General features: G+C 37.6%; 1 pseudogene; it reads right to left on the reverse strand.

Annotated features, from left to right (window-relative positions):
* Positions 1–15,076, reverse strand: part of LOC102896179 — a 101,760-nt pseudogene that overhangs the window by 14,177 nt on the left and 72,507 nt on the right.

The raw sequence follows: 15,076 nt of genomic DNA on the forward strand, positions 1-15,076 counted from the left end.
CAACACTTCCCACACTCTGACCAAATCCTGATAGCTCTACCTACATGATACTTCTCAAACATATCTGCTTCCTTCCATCTCTGATGCATCTACCACTCATTGAGACACCTCTGGCTAGAATACTGCAGTAGCTCCCTAATAGCTCCCCTTCCATGCTGATCTGTTCTCCACATCACAAATAGCATTGATCATTTTATTCTTTTATTCATTCCTTAAATATTTTTGAAGACTACTATGTGCCAGACTGTGGCATATTCTGGAGATTAAATACTGGACATGAAGCTCCAATGAAGCAAATATCAGATAATGACACTTTCCTACTTAAAACCTTCCAATGGCTTCTCATCTCACTTTGGAAAATACCCAACCTAATTAATATAACGAAAAGGTTACATATGATGTGGCTCTTGACCACCTCTCCAGCTCCATCTCTCGGTCTGTCCCCCTCACTTTCTATACTCTAATCACATTGATTCAAATAAACTAACATCTTTACTGATTTTTAAATCTTTCTTCATGATAATTTCTCTGTCTAGATAATTCTTCATCACTTATCACCTCACCATCTCTCCTCTACCATCCCATTTAAACGAAATAGATTAAAGTCATTCAATTTCTGTCAGAGTAAAGTACTAGAAATGAATCCTCAAACCCTGGACCTGAAGTCAAAAACTGTGTGCATGTACTGGGTCTGTGGAAGGCTTGTCATAAGTTGTCTCATTGGTAAAGTAAGGGGTGAACTACATACTCTATCAGGGCTCAGCATTAAAGATTATCTATTGCTAACTTCTATCTTACTTATGAGGAAACCAAGACCCAGAATAGTTTTAATTTATTTACTATGGTACAACAAACAGCTCTTTGGGTTGGGCAAACCCTTTCCAACACTATGTGGACAATATTGGCCTTTGAGACTGAACAGTTGTTTTGTACCGAGGAGGAAAAGAAGGCATATTTAGCCAAGATAAGAATTCAGAATGTATGCATTAGTAGGTATCCAGAAATAACAGTAAATGAAGAACCTGGGGTGCTTTGTTATACATATAAAAATATGTTTTGCAAGGATGTGAACATTCTGTGCAGCAGGTGGACACATTGTTTATAAAATCATTCCCCTGATCTATAAATTCTGAACCTTCCAATGTCACAGTACTTCCATTAGTAAACTGATTCAATGACCAAGAGAAGGAACAAAACTGTCCTTCTCCCTAGAAGACAGTAAAGCAGATGCTGCATGTTGATCCTAGAGAATCTACTGACATGAATACCTCCAACCAAAGAATCTGTTTTCTAATTCAAAGCAAGCTCATTAAATTGAAATAAGAAAAGAATATATCTTGGGGTCGGGGAACAGCTGGCCGAGATTCAGATCAAATGAACCACTTCCCCAGAGACCTTAAAAATTAAAGTTTGCAAGTCTGGGGACAGGGATAATATGGCAAGAGGCTTAGTAGACGTGTTCATTTAATTTCTGGGGCAAGACTGCATTTCCAAGGCATCTTAAAAGGTAGTAACCAAGAGAGCCAAATATTTATTTTATCAACACACCCTGTGTGACACCATCACCATTACTAGACATAGAGATAATTTAGAAAAGAAAGAAAGAAAAAGAAAAAGGAAAAACAAAAATAACTAAAAGCAATGAAGTCAACAACGGAAACTGCAGGAAACATTCATTTACAGTTTAATTGGCAACGATTTATAAAAATTTAGATTTCATCCTCTTTCATAATTAAGCTATGTAGAACCCATCAAATGCCATAAATATGAGCCACCTTATTCCGTACACAAAATTGAACAGAAATATTTTAAATAGAAATCTGAGAGAAGATGAAGATTTAACTGTTATAAAATCTTATTTACAGTAAGTAAATCTAAATGAGACAGCATATAACAATTCTTCTATCCTTGAAAAAAATCATGGAGAATATAAAATTACCTTTGAGGAAAATAATTGATCTGGATACAAAAGAGTCATTTAGAAAAGCTTTTTAAATGCAATTCCTTTTACCTACAATGGCCAATTGTCTCTTCTAAACCCACCTAAATCTCTTGTCTTTCAAGGTCAAATCCATCTCCCATCATAAAAACATGGAAAACACTCAACTTTATCATATTATAAATTAAACAGCAACAGACTCATAGACACAGAGTACTAACTGATGGTTTCCAGATGGGAGGGATGGTTGGGGTGCTGGGTGGAAAAGGTAAAGGGATTAAGAAGTACAAATTGGTAGTTACAAAATAGTCACAGGGATGTGAAGTACAGCATAGGGAATATAGTCAATAATATGGAAATAACTATGTATAGTGCCAGGTGGGTACTAGACTAATAGGGGGATCACTTCACAAATTATACAAATGTCTAACTATGCTATGCACCTGAATCTAATATAAGATATTGAATGTTAACTGTAATAGAAAAAAAATTAAAGCAAAATTTTATTTTTTAATTTTCAAATTAGGAAAACTTTTTAAATAATACCAAAGCTGATGAGGGTACAGTGAAAAAGAGCTCTCATGCATTGCTGAAAAGAATGGTGGGAATTTGATAGCATATCAAGAGGCTTAAAGAAGTTATATTCTTTGACTTAGTAGTTCCATTTCTGGGAATCTATACAAAAAGATATCAATGAAGAGAAAACCACTTTTTGTGCATAAAAATGTTTGTATCTGTTATTCACAAACGAAAATTGGAAATATTGACATGTCCAACAGTAGGAGGTTGAAATTATAGTGTATTAATGACTTATTTTAATAATTTTCTTCTCTCATTTTTGTTTTAAAAATTGTGCATGCTGTATTACATCTGTAATGCTATTTATATTTTATAATGCTGCATTTCTTTTTTATTGCTAAATTACTTGTTTCTTTTAACGTGTATCTCTACAGGGAAGTCTAGTTGGTATTTAAGAAAATTGTATAAAGCTATATTCTCAGAGTTGGAGATGATGGAATTATGACTGTGAATACTGTCACCAAAGGAAAGTGAAGAAAGACAGGTCTTGAGAAAAACTGACCATTGTCCTTTGAAAATTGGAGGAGTGGGAGGATCTCAAAGATTGCTGAGCTCTTTCCCAGAGCTGACAAGTGCTGCTTCTAATGTCAGAAGGGAAAAGTTCATGTATTTATTTCACCCTACCAAGAAGAAGCAGAGAATTTGAGCATATTTGAACTTAGAGAGTTACAAAAGGTAAGATCTTTAGGTCTAGCAAGTAGACTGAACAAATGTGTGTTACAGATACAGAAACACTGATATATTCATGAATGTACTTTAAGAATGCTTGAGACTGCCAGGCAAGTTAGAGATGGACATTTAAGAGGGAAATAACATACTCAAAGGCACAGAGATGTGAAAAGGCATGGTGTTTACTCTTGCTAGAGTACAAAGGGACAATGGAAAATGCTAGATGAGGCATGAAAGAAGTTAAGGAGCCAATCGTGGAGGCCTTTTGTGCTACATTCAGTCGAAGATGAAGAGCCACCAGTGACTTCTCAATCATGAGAGAGACATGATCAGATGTGCTGCTTAGAAATATATCAATGAATAACAGGAAGGTAAAACTGGAAGCAGAGAAACCAGACAAAGGTTATTTGAATAGTCCTTGAAAGACACAATAAGGATTATTGTGGGTTTGATGCATCTTCAGGGCTTGAATATACATAAAGGTAGGGTCAGAAGATTTTGTGAGTAAAACCTAGTGAGCAATCAAAGCAAGGGAAAATGCACATTTATATTTTCACCAAAAAGGATCAGAAATTAAAGAGCAATGACGGCCAGAGGGGAGGTAGGCTTGGGAGCAAGGAGAATTGGGTGAAGGATTAAAGGAGTACAAATTAGTAGTTGATAGATGGTCACGGGGATGGGGATCATGGCATAGGGAATGCAGTTAACAGTAATATAATGGATAGGTGGAAAGCCAGAGGAGAAAAAGAGCAATTAGGGGGATCGATTTATAAACTATATAAATGCCTAACCAATGTCCTGTATACTTGAAACTAATAATAAGATAAAATTTTTAAAAAGAGCAATGATCATAGCAATAAAAAATATTAGAATTTGAAAAAAAATGGAAACTTCCTATGTTTGTCTACTTAAATCTGTGGGTTATAATATATATCCACAAGTTCTTTGATCCTTCAAAAAGATGGAGTTCGATTCCTTTCCCAATGAATTAACCAGTCTTGGCAACAAATAAAATGCAGCAGAGTTATAACATCTGAGACTAGAACCTAAAAAGACAATATAGCTTCTAATTCATTCTCTACATAGGGATGTTCTCTCTTGGAATCCAACAACCATGCTACAAGGAAGCCAAGGCTACATGGAGAGACCACTTACACAGCCATGTGTTATAACCATGACTCAGCTGAAGTTCCAGGCGACAGCTAGCCTCAATGTTAAAACATGTGACTGAATAAACCTTTGAGCTGACCTCCAACTCCAGCCACTACAATTGAATGACAAAACCCAAATGAGAACTGCGCAGCTGAACTCAGTCAACCCCTAGAACCATGAAAGATAACACATACTATAAAATATAATAAAATGATTTGTTGTTCTAAGCCACAATTTTGAGCTTGATCTTTTATGCAGCAAAAGATAACCAGGACATATCCCTATGTGTTTGTTTTTAAATAACAAGGGCCGATTAAGCCAAGTACGAAAAAGTATATGATTCCACTTATATGAAGTACCTAGAGTAGTCAAATTCATAGAAACAGAAAGTAGAATAGTGGTTGTAAGGGCTGGGGAGAGGGGAGAATGAGGAGCTGATGTTTAATGGGGACAGTTTCAGTTAAGGAAGATGAAAAAGTTCTGGAGATCAGTTGTAGATGGTTATGAATATACTCAACACCACTGAGCTGTACACTTAGAAATGGTAAAGACTTTTTACAACAATAAAAAATAAAAATCATGTCATAACTACCCCCACAAAAGAAAACAACCAAACAAAAAAATGACAAGGGCCTATGTACTTGTCTTCTGGGTCAGGCCAGAATGTAGGGAATTGGGCAGTACTGAACCTCAGGCTTAATGAGAACAGAGCTCTAAGGAACAGTATGTCAGCAGGGGCTTCCAAGAGATCTTAACACACACACACACACACACAAATGCTAGGACCTTAGCAATAGAAAGATATAAAGAACATGCTTATCAATTTTCAGGTAATGCAAAGGAATTAGAAATAATTAACTCCTTTATGTTCAACTTAGAATTCAATAGCAATTTGATCTTGGTTTAACAGAGCAGATAATATCATCAAAAATACTCCTGGTATAGAATACTTAGAGAGGCTGGAAATTTTTCTACACATGCATACCTCCAATCCATGGTAGACAGCTAAGCACCAAGTAGATAGGCATATACTCAGAATTAGTGGATGGGTGGATGAGCTGGCAAGTAAATGAAAAAAGCCTTCAGTAGCCAAAAAGAAGCAAAAGGAAGAATCCAGAGAAAGAACAAAATGCTAATGCCAGCAGCTGCCCTGAGGTTATCTGCAGAACTTTGGCTGCCTACAGTTTTCACTTTTAAAGGAACAATGACTGGGCCCAAGCAAAGAGAAAAGTTGGATAGTGGATTACTTTATAATGCCTTGTCCCTCAGGAGCTGTACTCACTGTGAAAAGGGGGGAAATTTCCAGCCCATGTAGCATTATGATAAAGTCATTTTGCCTTTCTTAGTTTTTCTTTGGTGGTGGTGGCAGGGTCTCTCCTGAAAATGTATAACTGTAAACTGGTACTCGTGCAAAACTGCATCTAGAAACAACACAACTACCAAGAACTGAAAAAACACAGGCAGAGATTTACTTGAAGAGATCCCAAAATCTCAAAAACGTAAACAATTCTTTCTGGTTTCAAATAATTCTCACAGACACAGTTTCTACAAATATTACTCGCCACAAAAGAAATGGAAGAAAGGAGAGAAGTAAGGAGGGAGGGGAGAAATAAAACACACAATGAAATAGGCCACTTATTTTGCACCACTTCATATCCTTTGCTTTACCTGACTCTTGTATAAGCTGCCACTGTTAGAACCAGCTCTGCATAGATTCCAACCAATTGAAATCTATGCTCCTGAAGGTAGTAGTAACCTGACAGTGCCTCGTTTAATACCTGAGCATTGCACCTCTTGCCTCCTTTCTGAAACTCCCTACTAATATCACCCAATGACTTCATTAGACACAACCTGCTTGTGTAAGAGAGCTAACACCTTGGTCAAACTTAGACCAATGGGAGCTAGAAGCTGAGGGATGAATTGCTCTCTTGTATCCTCACCAATGGCAGTCTTGAGCTGCAGTTGTTTTGGCTCATAGGGAACATGACACTCAGGACAAACAAACAGTATGCTAGCAACAGACTTTCATTAATGAAATTCTAAAGGACGCACTTCATGTTGGAGGAAGATGACCACAGAAGGCAGGTCCGAGATGCAAAAAGAAACGGTGATCCAAGAGTATAGTAAATTGTGGGTAAATGTAAACAAATACTGTCTCTATAAAGCAAAACTAGTTTCTAATTTATGATATTAAAAATAAGATGTAATTAAAATAGTGAACAACAGAAGGATAGTCAGGATTGGGTAAGGAAAGTAAAAGCTTACTAAAGTCTTCATATTCTTCAGGAACAGGATAACTATTGCCGAATTCCAGGCTTCATTAAGCTAAATATACAAGCATAACTACATGTTCAGTTGGATTCTTCCTTATTCATTTTTAATTGAGACACCAATAATGAAATAGATACCAAGGTGAGTGTGCAACTGAAGCTCCCAGGTACATAATCTACAAAGGAATATTTAATAACCAGTCCCATGACCTTTGATACTCTTAGGCAGATCAAGGACATAAAGAAAAATCAGAATGTGGAAATGGGATAAGACTTAATGAAGATATTTCATCTAAGAAAGCTACTGCCAAGTTGTGACTTCCCACTTCCCCTGTGGGGGAGGACTGAGGTGGTGCTACCTTCTGACCTCAAGTCTAATCTGAAGAACTTCCATAGTTCTACCCAGAACGCTTAAGTATACTTTCCATAATTGGAAGACACAGAAGACTTGTGTCTCACACCTGAAAATGTTATAGCAACCTGTGATGGAAATGGTCACCTAGAGACTCCAGCAGCAAGAAGCTGGTAGCAAGTGCTGGATTCCTAAGGGCCATAAAAGAAAAAACATGGCAGACATCACACTGTGAAAACTAAAAGAATCCCCTTTGAAACTGGGAACAATGAAGAAAAGAATGCTCTCTATCGCCACTTCTATTCAATATTGTCCTGGATGCCCTAGTCAGTCAATCAGACAATAAAAATAAATAAAAGCTGTAAGAACTCAAAGGGAAGAAATAAACCTGAGAGATCTATGATTGTTTATGTAGAAAAACTAAAATAATCTACAATTAGCCTTAATAAGAGAGTTAAGCAAGATTGCAACTGCACTAAAATACGCTAGTAAAAAGCAGAAAATATAGGTTTTCAAAAGATATACCACTTAAAATAGCAACAAAAGACTGTGAGACACACAGGAATAAATCAAACAAAAGTTATATTAGATCTTTATGAGAAAATTATAAAATAAAACTATTAGAAGACATTTACAAAGAGTTAAGTGGGGAAATATATTCATAGATAAGAAGAGTATTTCATAAGGCTCTCTCCTCACCAAATTCATCTGTAGATTTAATGAAATTTTAATAAAAATCCTAACAAGATTTTAAAAGATATTTAAGAAGTCAATTCTAAGATTTATATTGAAGAACAACAGACCAATGATAGCCAAGACACTCCTGAAGAAAAAGAAGGCATGGGAACTCATATCAGATATCAACATTTTTTATAAATTATAGCAATCAAACTATTGTAGTTTTGGCAAAGGAAGACACCAATTGACCCCAGTAACAAAACAGAGAGCCTAGAAACAGACTCATCCCTAAATGAAAACCTGGCATGACTGAAGAGTTATTAGAAATTGGGGTAAAGTTTGGAGTCTTGAACAATTGGTTATCCATATGTAAGAAAATTGGATTTCTTCCTTGTTTAAAAAAAATCAATTCCACGTAATATAAGGACTTAAATGTGAAATGCAGTACCTTAAAATATTTCAAAGAAAACATAAGAGACTATCTTTGTGTCACTGGGGTAAGGAAGATTAAACAAGATCATAAAATACTAATCAAAGGTGTCTAAAATTTTTTAAAAATCGCTTTCCCTTCTGAACATCGCACCTTAAGAGGAACAGTAACAATGAGATTTATGTCCACATATGAATAACCAGCATGGTGAGGAGCCTGGAAATCTTCTCACATATAGAATAGATGTATAAATGGGATTTTTAATTTTTCAAAGAGAGAGAGACCATTTACAGGGCCAATAATAATTATGTTGAACTATTTGAAGCATAAAAATATTAACAAGGCTTGATATGTGTTGAGGGATAGGAACTTATGACCACACACCTCCAGGATTTTCTCTTTGTAACATAACCTATATATATACAGCCCTGCAGATAGCCTAGCATAGACTTCTATTTAGAATTCATAACTTTGCTTAGTTTAACCTGTAAACCCACTTAGATTACCCTAAAGGGTACAAAGTTTGTGTAACCACATCCTGTGATTTGCTGAGAGTTTAACAGAAATGCTGAGACTAAAACTTCCTTCCATAGGTATATGCCATACCTGACACTGCTGATTGCCAGACCTGTCTTTTCAGGGAGAAGCCCAGGATGATTGGGGGTGGGGTGCTAATCTGGCTCAAACTGCCTTGGGGCCTGGAGGATTCTATACTGACCTCCTCATGAACTATTCTCATTATAATACTAAAATTTCCTCTTAAAAGCAGAGATTTTCCCACCATTTTTGAACATCAGATAAATGTATAGGCATGCTTTCTAACTGCACCTGCGCAGGATTGTCTCCACGGATACATGTGATGATGAAGCTCACCTTGATGCTTATGTGTGATTCCCCTAAATAAAGATGAATCTGATTCTTTGTCAAGGACATGCTACTTTGGAGTAGTAACACTGTCCCCTCAACCCCCACCAACCTTGTGTTCCTGCTGGCAACATTGCAATAAAATCTTCTTGGAGTTTTCTTTTGGCTGGGAACTACTGAGTAATATGACCCGGTCTGTCTGGTAACATCTTCTCCCCAGGAGGGACCACTATGGAAGAAACTCTGAATTTCCCTCTTCAACCCATCCCCTTCTCTGTATAAGTGATGAGGAGAAAGAGGCTCAGGCATGTGTAGACCCTGGATTTTTCTTTTAGAGCTGATGGGGAGTTCTGTCTGCCCCATAGAATGTGGTAAATAGACTCACAGAGATTGCTGCTCTGCCCTCCTTGCAATAAAGTCTGTCCAGTTCAGAGGGAAGTGGTCGAAGCATATTTCCAGTTGGCTCAAAACCAATGGGGAAAATGATGAGTAGTTGTTATCCAATTATCAAAACCCCCACCAGACTTTTGAGTTATATATCCTTCCTTGATCTGGAAAGGGTTTTAAATAGCCTGCTTCTTAAGAGTAGTTCTGTAAAACAGAACTGAGATGAATGGGTAGAACTTCTAAGAGGAAATATTTCGATTTGAACTTGTTAATTTAAAAAAAAAAAACTTATTAAAAACTGGTTGTTGCAAGTATGATACAGTGAATTTCCTGGCAAAGTTCCAGTGGAGGCCACCAACCCACAGAAACAGGAGAGAGTATCCCTGTAGTACCTGGGTCCCCTAATGCCCCTTCTACCTGTAAGAGTCAGTGAAATACAATCAATGCAGGCTTAAAGGTCTCAAAGAACAAGGGCAATGCAGATGGTTTTTCACCAGTTCTCTTTAGTTGCAAAGTAACTTTTCAAAATTGTTATGCTATGTGTATATATATATGTATATATATACATATATATATACACATAGCATAACAGTATATACATATATGTATATATGTGTGTATATATATATGTGTGTGTGTGTGTGTGTGTGTGTGTGTGTGTGTGTGTGAGCTGTCAGAATCCCATAGGAAACTTTCTTTCCAACGGAAACTTTGAAGTGTGAAAACCACAAGAGCAAGATTGTTCCTCACAAAAAGAAGAATGTTCTTACCTGGAGAATTAATCATCACTTGAAAGGTTCTGGAGACTGAGTCAGATGCCTGTAGCTAGAGCAGAAAGCATTCTGTATTGTAACTCACTTTATCTGCTGCTCCCCAAATTCTCATTTTGCTTTGTTCTTCTGTCAATGATGTCTACTGCTTTTCTTTTCTGAAAATTGCTCCTTATAAGAGAGTAGGTTGATGTTAGCATAGGGGGTGGGACCCAGTTTGTCTGAATATTATAATCCCCCGGCGAGCTTTCGAAACAATCAGCGATCTGGCCATACCCCAGACCAATGTAATTAGAATCCCCAGAGGTGGGAACCAGACACAAATATTTAAAGTTCTCCCAGTGATTCCAGTGGTCAGATAATGTTGAGATCCATTCTATTAGCAAACATCAGTAAGTTCCCATACTTGAGCCTACATCAGAATCTCCTGGAGAGCTTGTTAAAACAGGCTGCTGGGCTCCACCTGCAGTTTCTGACTCAGTAGGCCTGGGGTGGGGCTGAACAGTTGCATTTTTACAAGTTTCCAGGTAATGCTGATGACCACACTGCAAGAAACATGAGAATACACAAATGTGTGGTCCATTTGGCTTTCAAATAGGGAAGCTTTAGGATAAAAACCGAGTTGCTTGGTGATGTTTCCATTGTGAGGTGGATCCGCACACACACATCAGGTCAATTAATGAGAAATGGTTCCTTCCTTCTAGTTGTTTAGTTTATTTACTCTACTTTTAAATAGGGTTTATGCTTTTTAATACCCCAGCCAGTCTCAGCCTAGAGCTTATTTTTAATAGCTGTAAGATATTGTTATAGCCAAAGGAGAACCAGAAGGCTTTCCAAAGTTCCAACAACCCTGATAGAAACAGGTCGAAAAAAAGTCATAATCCAAAACCCACATTGCCACTTCTTTAAAGGGAAGAAAAAACATACATATGCATATACATGTATATTTACTCTTTTTATAATATTTATAACAAAAATCATGAAACTACATTTTTTAAGTGCAACAGTTAATCTTGCCATCGTCAGGCAGGCGAGATCCCTGCGGTTTGTGATGGACAAACCTACAATGCTCCCAGGAATACACCCTTCTCTGCCTATCTCCCAGGGTATTTGAGAACTCTGTCTGAAGGAAAATTCAAGGTGCATCTCCTTTTTCCATCTGCTTCAAGCTTTGATAGTCTTTTAGTGTTTTGGAGCTTTCGTTATTGAAGAACAGTGGGAACAAAAAATTAAGTTACTCCTGCTAAATTTGTTCAATCAATCTCAGCAACCAGGCCACATCCTTGAATCTATCTTTAAGCAGTTCTGGCCTCAAGTTTCAGATTCATGCAATTTTCCTGGTTTTGACAATCGGCAGGTTGTTTCAATATCAACCCCTATGATTAGAGTGCCAAGACCATTATTTTCTTTAAATTCAAAGGAAAGACTTTCATTTTTTCTACTTTACATTCAGCATTTGCTGTCACATTCTCAATGTCTTCATTGCCTTTCACAGTCTTCTTTCAAGTTGGGAGTGAGAAGCTAATGAAATTCAGGAAGAACAACATAAATGCAATCTCATCCCTGAGGAAAAATGCAGTCCTTCATTTTGCCTAAGATTGAAAACCTCAACTCGTGTTCCTTGAAAATGTGCTTGCAGACCATCTTCATCATTACCCTCATTCTGTTCTGGGTAAAATGAGAAAATACATGTGAAATACTTGAAAGAGCTCAAAGCCCTGTACGAATATAAGAGTTGGTTATTATACCACCCAGACACCGGCTGCTGCTCCGGTGTGTTATTCCCTTCACAATGACTCAAAGGCTGATAGGTCTTCTTATAACTGGTCGAAGAGTAGTAATTAGTAAATTATCTGGCTCTCACTTTGTACTGCATGGAGTTGGCACTGGGGAGTCATATGGAGACTTAAAACGAAGTATTGTTTCATGATCTTTAGAGTATCAAACCAGAATTGGGCCTATAGTTGACCTCATATCCACCTGGACAGGGCTAGGGGCATTTTTATTTAAGGCCTGAATCTAGCTGGCCTCAGGTTATATAATCAAATTTCAAGGAGAATGGGGTACATCTGTTTTAATGATCTTAATTTACTCATGGATAAGAGAAATCTAGGGAAGTAAATTCACTAGCCCAGTAAATTCACAATGACTCAGGAACAAGCAGGAACTCTATGGCAGTTCTGATGCAGCTTCTTATGCAGAATCATACTGTCTTTAACTAAAATATACTGTTCACAGGCCCAATGATTAGTAGATAGGTAGATTCTTTTAACACAATATTTATGGATGCACGTAGGAAGCTGGCCTGAACATTGAGGATTTTGTGACATCTTTTGAAAAACAGTCTGCAAAGTATTTCCATCTGTGGTAAAGTAGAGCACGTACCCATCAATAATTCAGAAAGCTCAGCAAATGGAGCAGAGAACAAACTTGATCATTAGTGGAAACTACTGTCAGCACTAATAAAGGTAGTTAACATCAATGTTTAAGTTTTTGCTTATCAAGTAATTGGCAAGGGATTTAAAAAATAACTTTATGAGAAAAATTAACCAGCCATTCCATAACTCTGTACTTTCGTTCCATTGTTTTAAACATCTTAATTGCCAGGAAAGCTTAACCACACAAAATTAAAAAAAAGAGGTTAGGAACCCAGGGAGTGTGGTTCATCATTTTCCACAGCTTACTTTTTTCATTATAATACATTTCCCATTTTTAATTAAATGAATAAAATAGCTGTATTGCCTGTGAGATTATATACATTTACCAAATAAAGCTGCAGACATCTCCCTCCTTAATGTGCTTAGAGAAGACTGCTATGCTGTCTTTTAAATAGACACATTTTCTTCACTTATCTTGTTTTGAATTTGTACAGGCTTATAAAATCACAACAGATGTTTCCTGTGGGTACCGGGTACCAAATAAATTATACATAAGTTTCCCGTTGGTTTTATTTCTTAGCAGTCATCAGATTCTTTTGAGCTCAAAATTGGGTAAGACAAAATCAACTCTATTTTCTATCTTCTCTACATTCCTGCAAGCTGATGACAGCGACCTGCACATTCAGAACTTAAAAAAAATATATTTTTAAGAGGAAAATGCTAACTACCTGCCCATTTCCCATTGTGTCAAAGTATAATACACTAACACCAACAGGCATTTACTCTGTGCTGAGTACTATCGGGGACAGAAAATGATGAGACATGGTCTCAAATTCAGGAGACCACCACTGAAGGTAACCAAGATCAACACATGAGTAATACATTAAGGGGAATGGTGGAATTTCTCTCTCTAAAGTTTGGAAAGCATTTTCAGTAAGCAGGGAATTAGTTATAAACAAGATGGCCACCCAAGTTTCCTTAAGTCCTAGAGTCAGACTTTATCCAGTTAAAAATTGTGGGGATTTGACATATGAGGCAAATATACTAAATTTCAGCAGTGATACATGAGCTATAAAGAGACAACTTTGAAACAGGCTCTGCCATACCCATGCATCATTAAAATCATCTGGTATAATGATCTCACTTGGATAGAGAGGAAGAAAGTGACAAGGTGCCAAGGGTGGAGTCCTCAATGATTCTCCAAGAGGTCTGCAAATGATGATGCAAAGAAAGGAGTCTCAGGAATGACGTATTGGTGTGAGCCTAATAGAAAGAGTGGTCTCCCAATGACAGCAAAAGTGTAATGGTCAAGCCAGCTCTAGGTCCTGGGTCTCAGAGGAGTAGTCATAATAAACAGCACCTGCATGGCTGTAGTTTCAAGGAGGAGTAGAAAAAGAAGGGATTGATTGTGTAACTAGAATAAGGGCATTTACTTACAATGGAACCGCACGCAAGAGGGTAGACTGAGAAGTGTTAAATGGTGAACTAGCAGGAAAATTGTAAACTAAAGGCCAGGACAGTCCCAGACTGGATAAAGAAAATACCAAAAAGGATGGAGAAGTAGGGTCTGCACCTCTGATGAGAAGCAGAGTTTCTGAAGATATAACCAAATGGCCTCTCTTGTGCTCTCATTAATTACCCAAGCCTGGAAAGGCTTGTGTTTCCAAATCTAGAGAGGTAAGGCTATTCCACAGAGACTAACAAGCCAAGAATTGAAAACTTGTCTTGAATGTCTTTAATATCGAGAGGCCTCAGTGTTTACTATGTAGATCATATCTTCAAAACTGTTCTCATCTTAGCCCAAGGAACACATACCCTTATTACTTTTCCACTTCACTGTTTGAGCAACTCCCTCCCCTCCCCATCTAAAAAACCATCATCATTGTCATTTATAACTGAAGGTGGTGATGATGTGAGAGCCTGTAAATTATCATTGTTGGACTGACCCAGGTTTTGCAAGTATGGCTATGGCCTGTCCCTGTCATTTCAGAAATTGCCTGCCACTACTCAATGCAGTGTGTAAATTGTGGCAGCTGCAATTAGAGCAAAGTGTGTTCTGCAAGGCAGTTCTTTTCTAAAAGTGGCCCATTACTTCTTGAATTTTAACCATTTTGTTCTAACAAGTCAAAGAAGCAATAGACCAAGGAGTGAGTGTCTACAGAACTGGTGACAGCTCCTTTCTTGCCTTGCATAGCTCATGAACTGAGCCAACAGCCCAGACTGAAGCCAATCCTAGTTTCTGACACGTATCCAAGTTGGGGATCTACTGGCCCAGACACATAGCTGGGCTTCTATGCTGCAAGTGGAATTTCCTCGACCATCTGAGATTTTTATATCTTCCCCACCAACTTCAACCTAGGACAATACCTGAGCACACCTGTGACCTGATCCACAGCTTCTCTGCCATCATTCTTATTTTCCTAGTGACCCAATATACATTAATTGCCTTCCTTACCTCTCACTCTCAACACTTCCCACTCTAGAAGACTCAAGCCAGGGAAAAATACAGAGTCTGCACCTGAGAATGAATGCCTCCTTAAATGTTGCACTGTGGGCACCTCCTTTGCTTTACCCTCGTCCTGGCCCTGATAAAACCCATCCTGGCCCA

Source organism: Pteropus alecto, unplaced genomic scaffold (assembly GCF_000325575.1).
Source record: "Pteropus alecto unplaced genomic scaffold, ASM32557v1 scaffold23, whole genome shotgun sequence".
Lineage (NCBI taxonomy): Eukaryota > Metazoa > Chordata > Mammalia > Chiroptera > Pteropodidae > Pteropus > Pteropus alecto.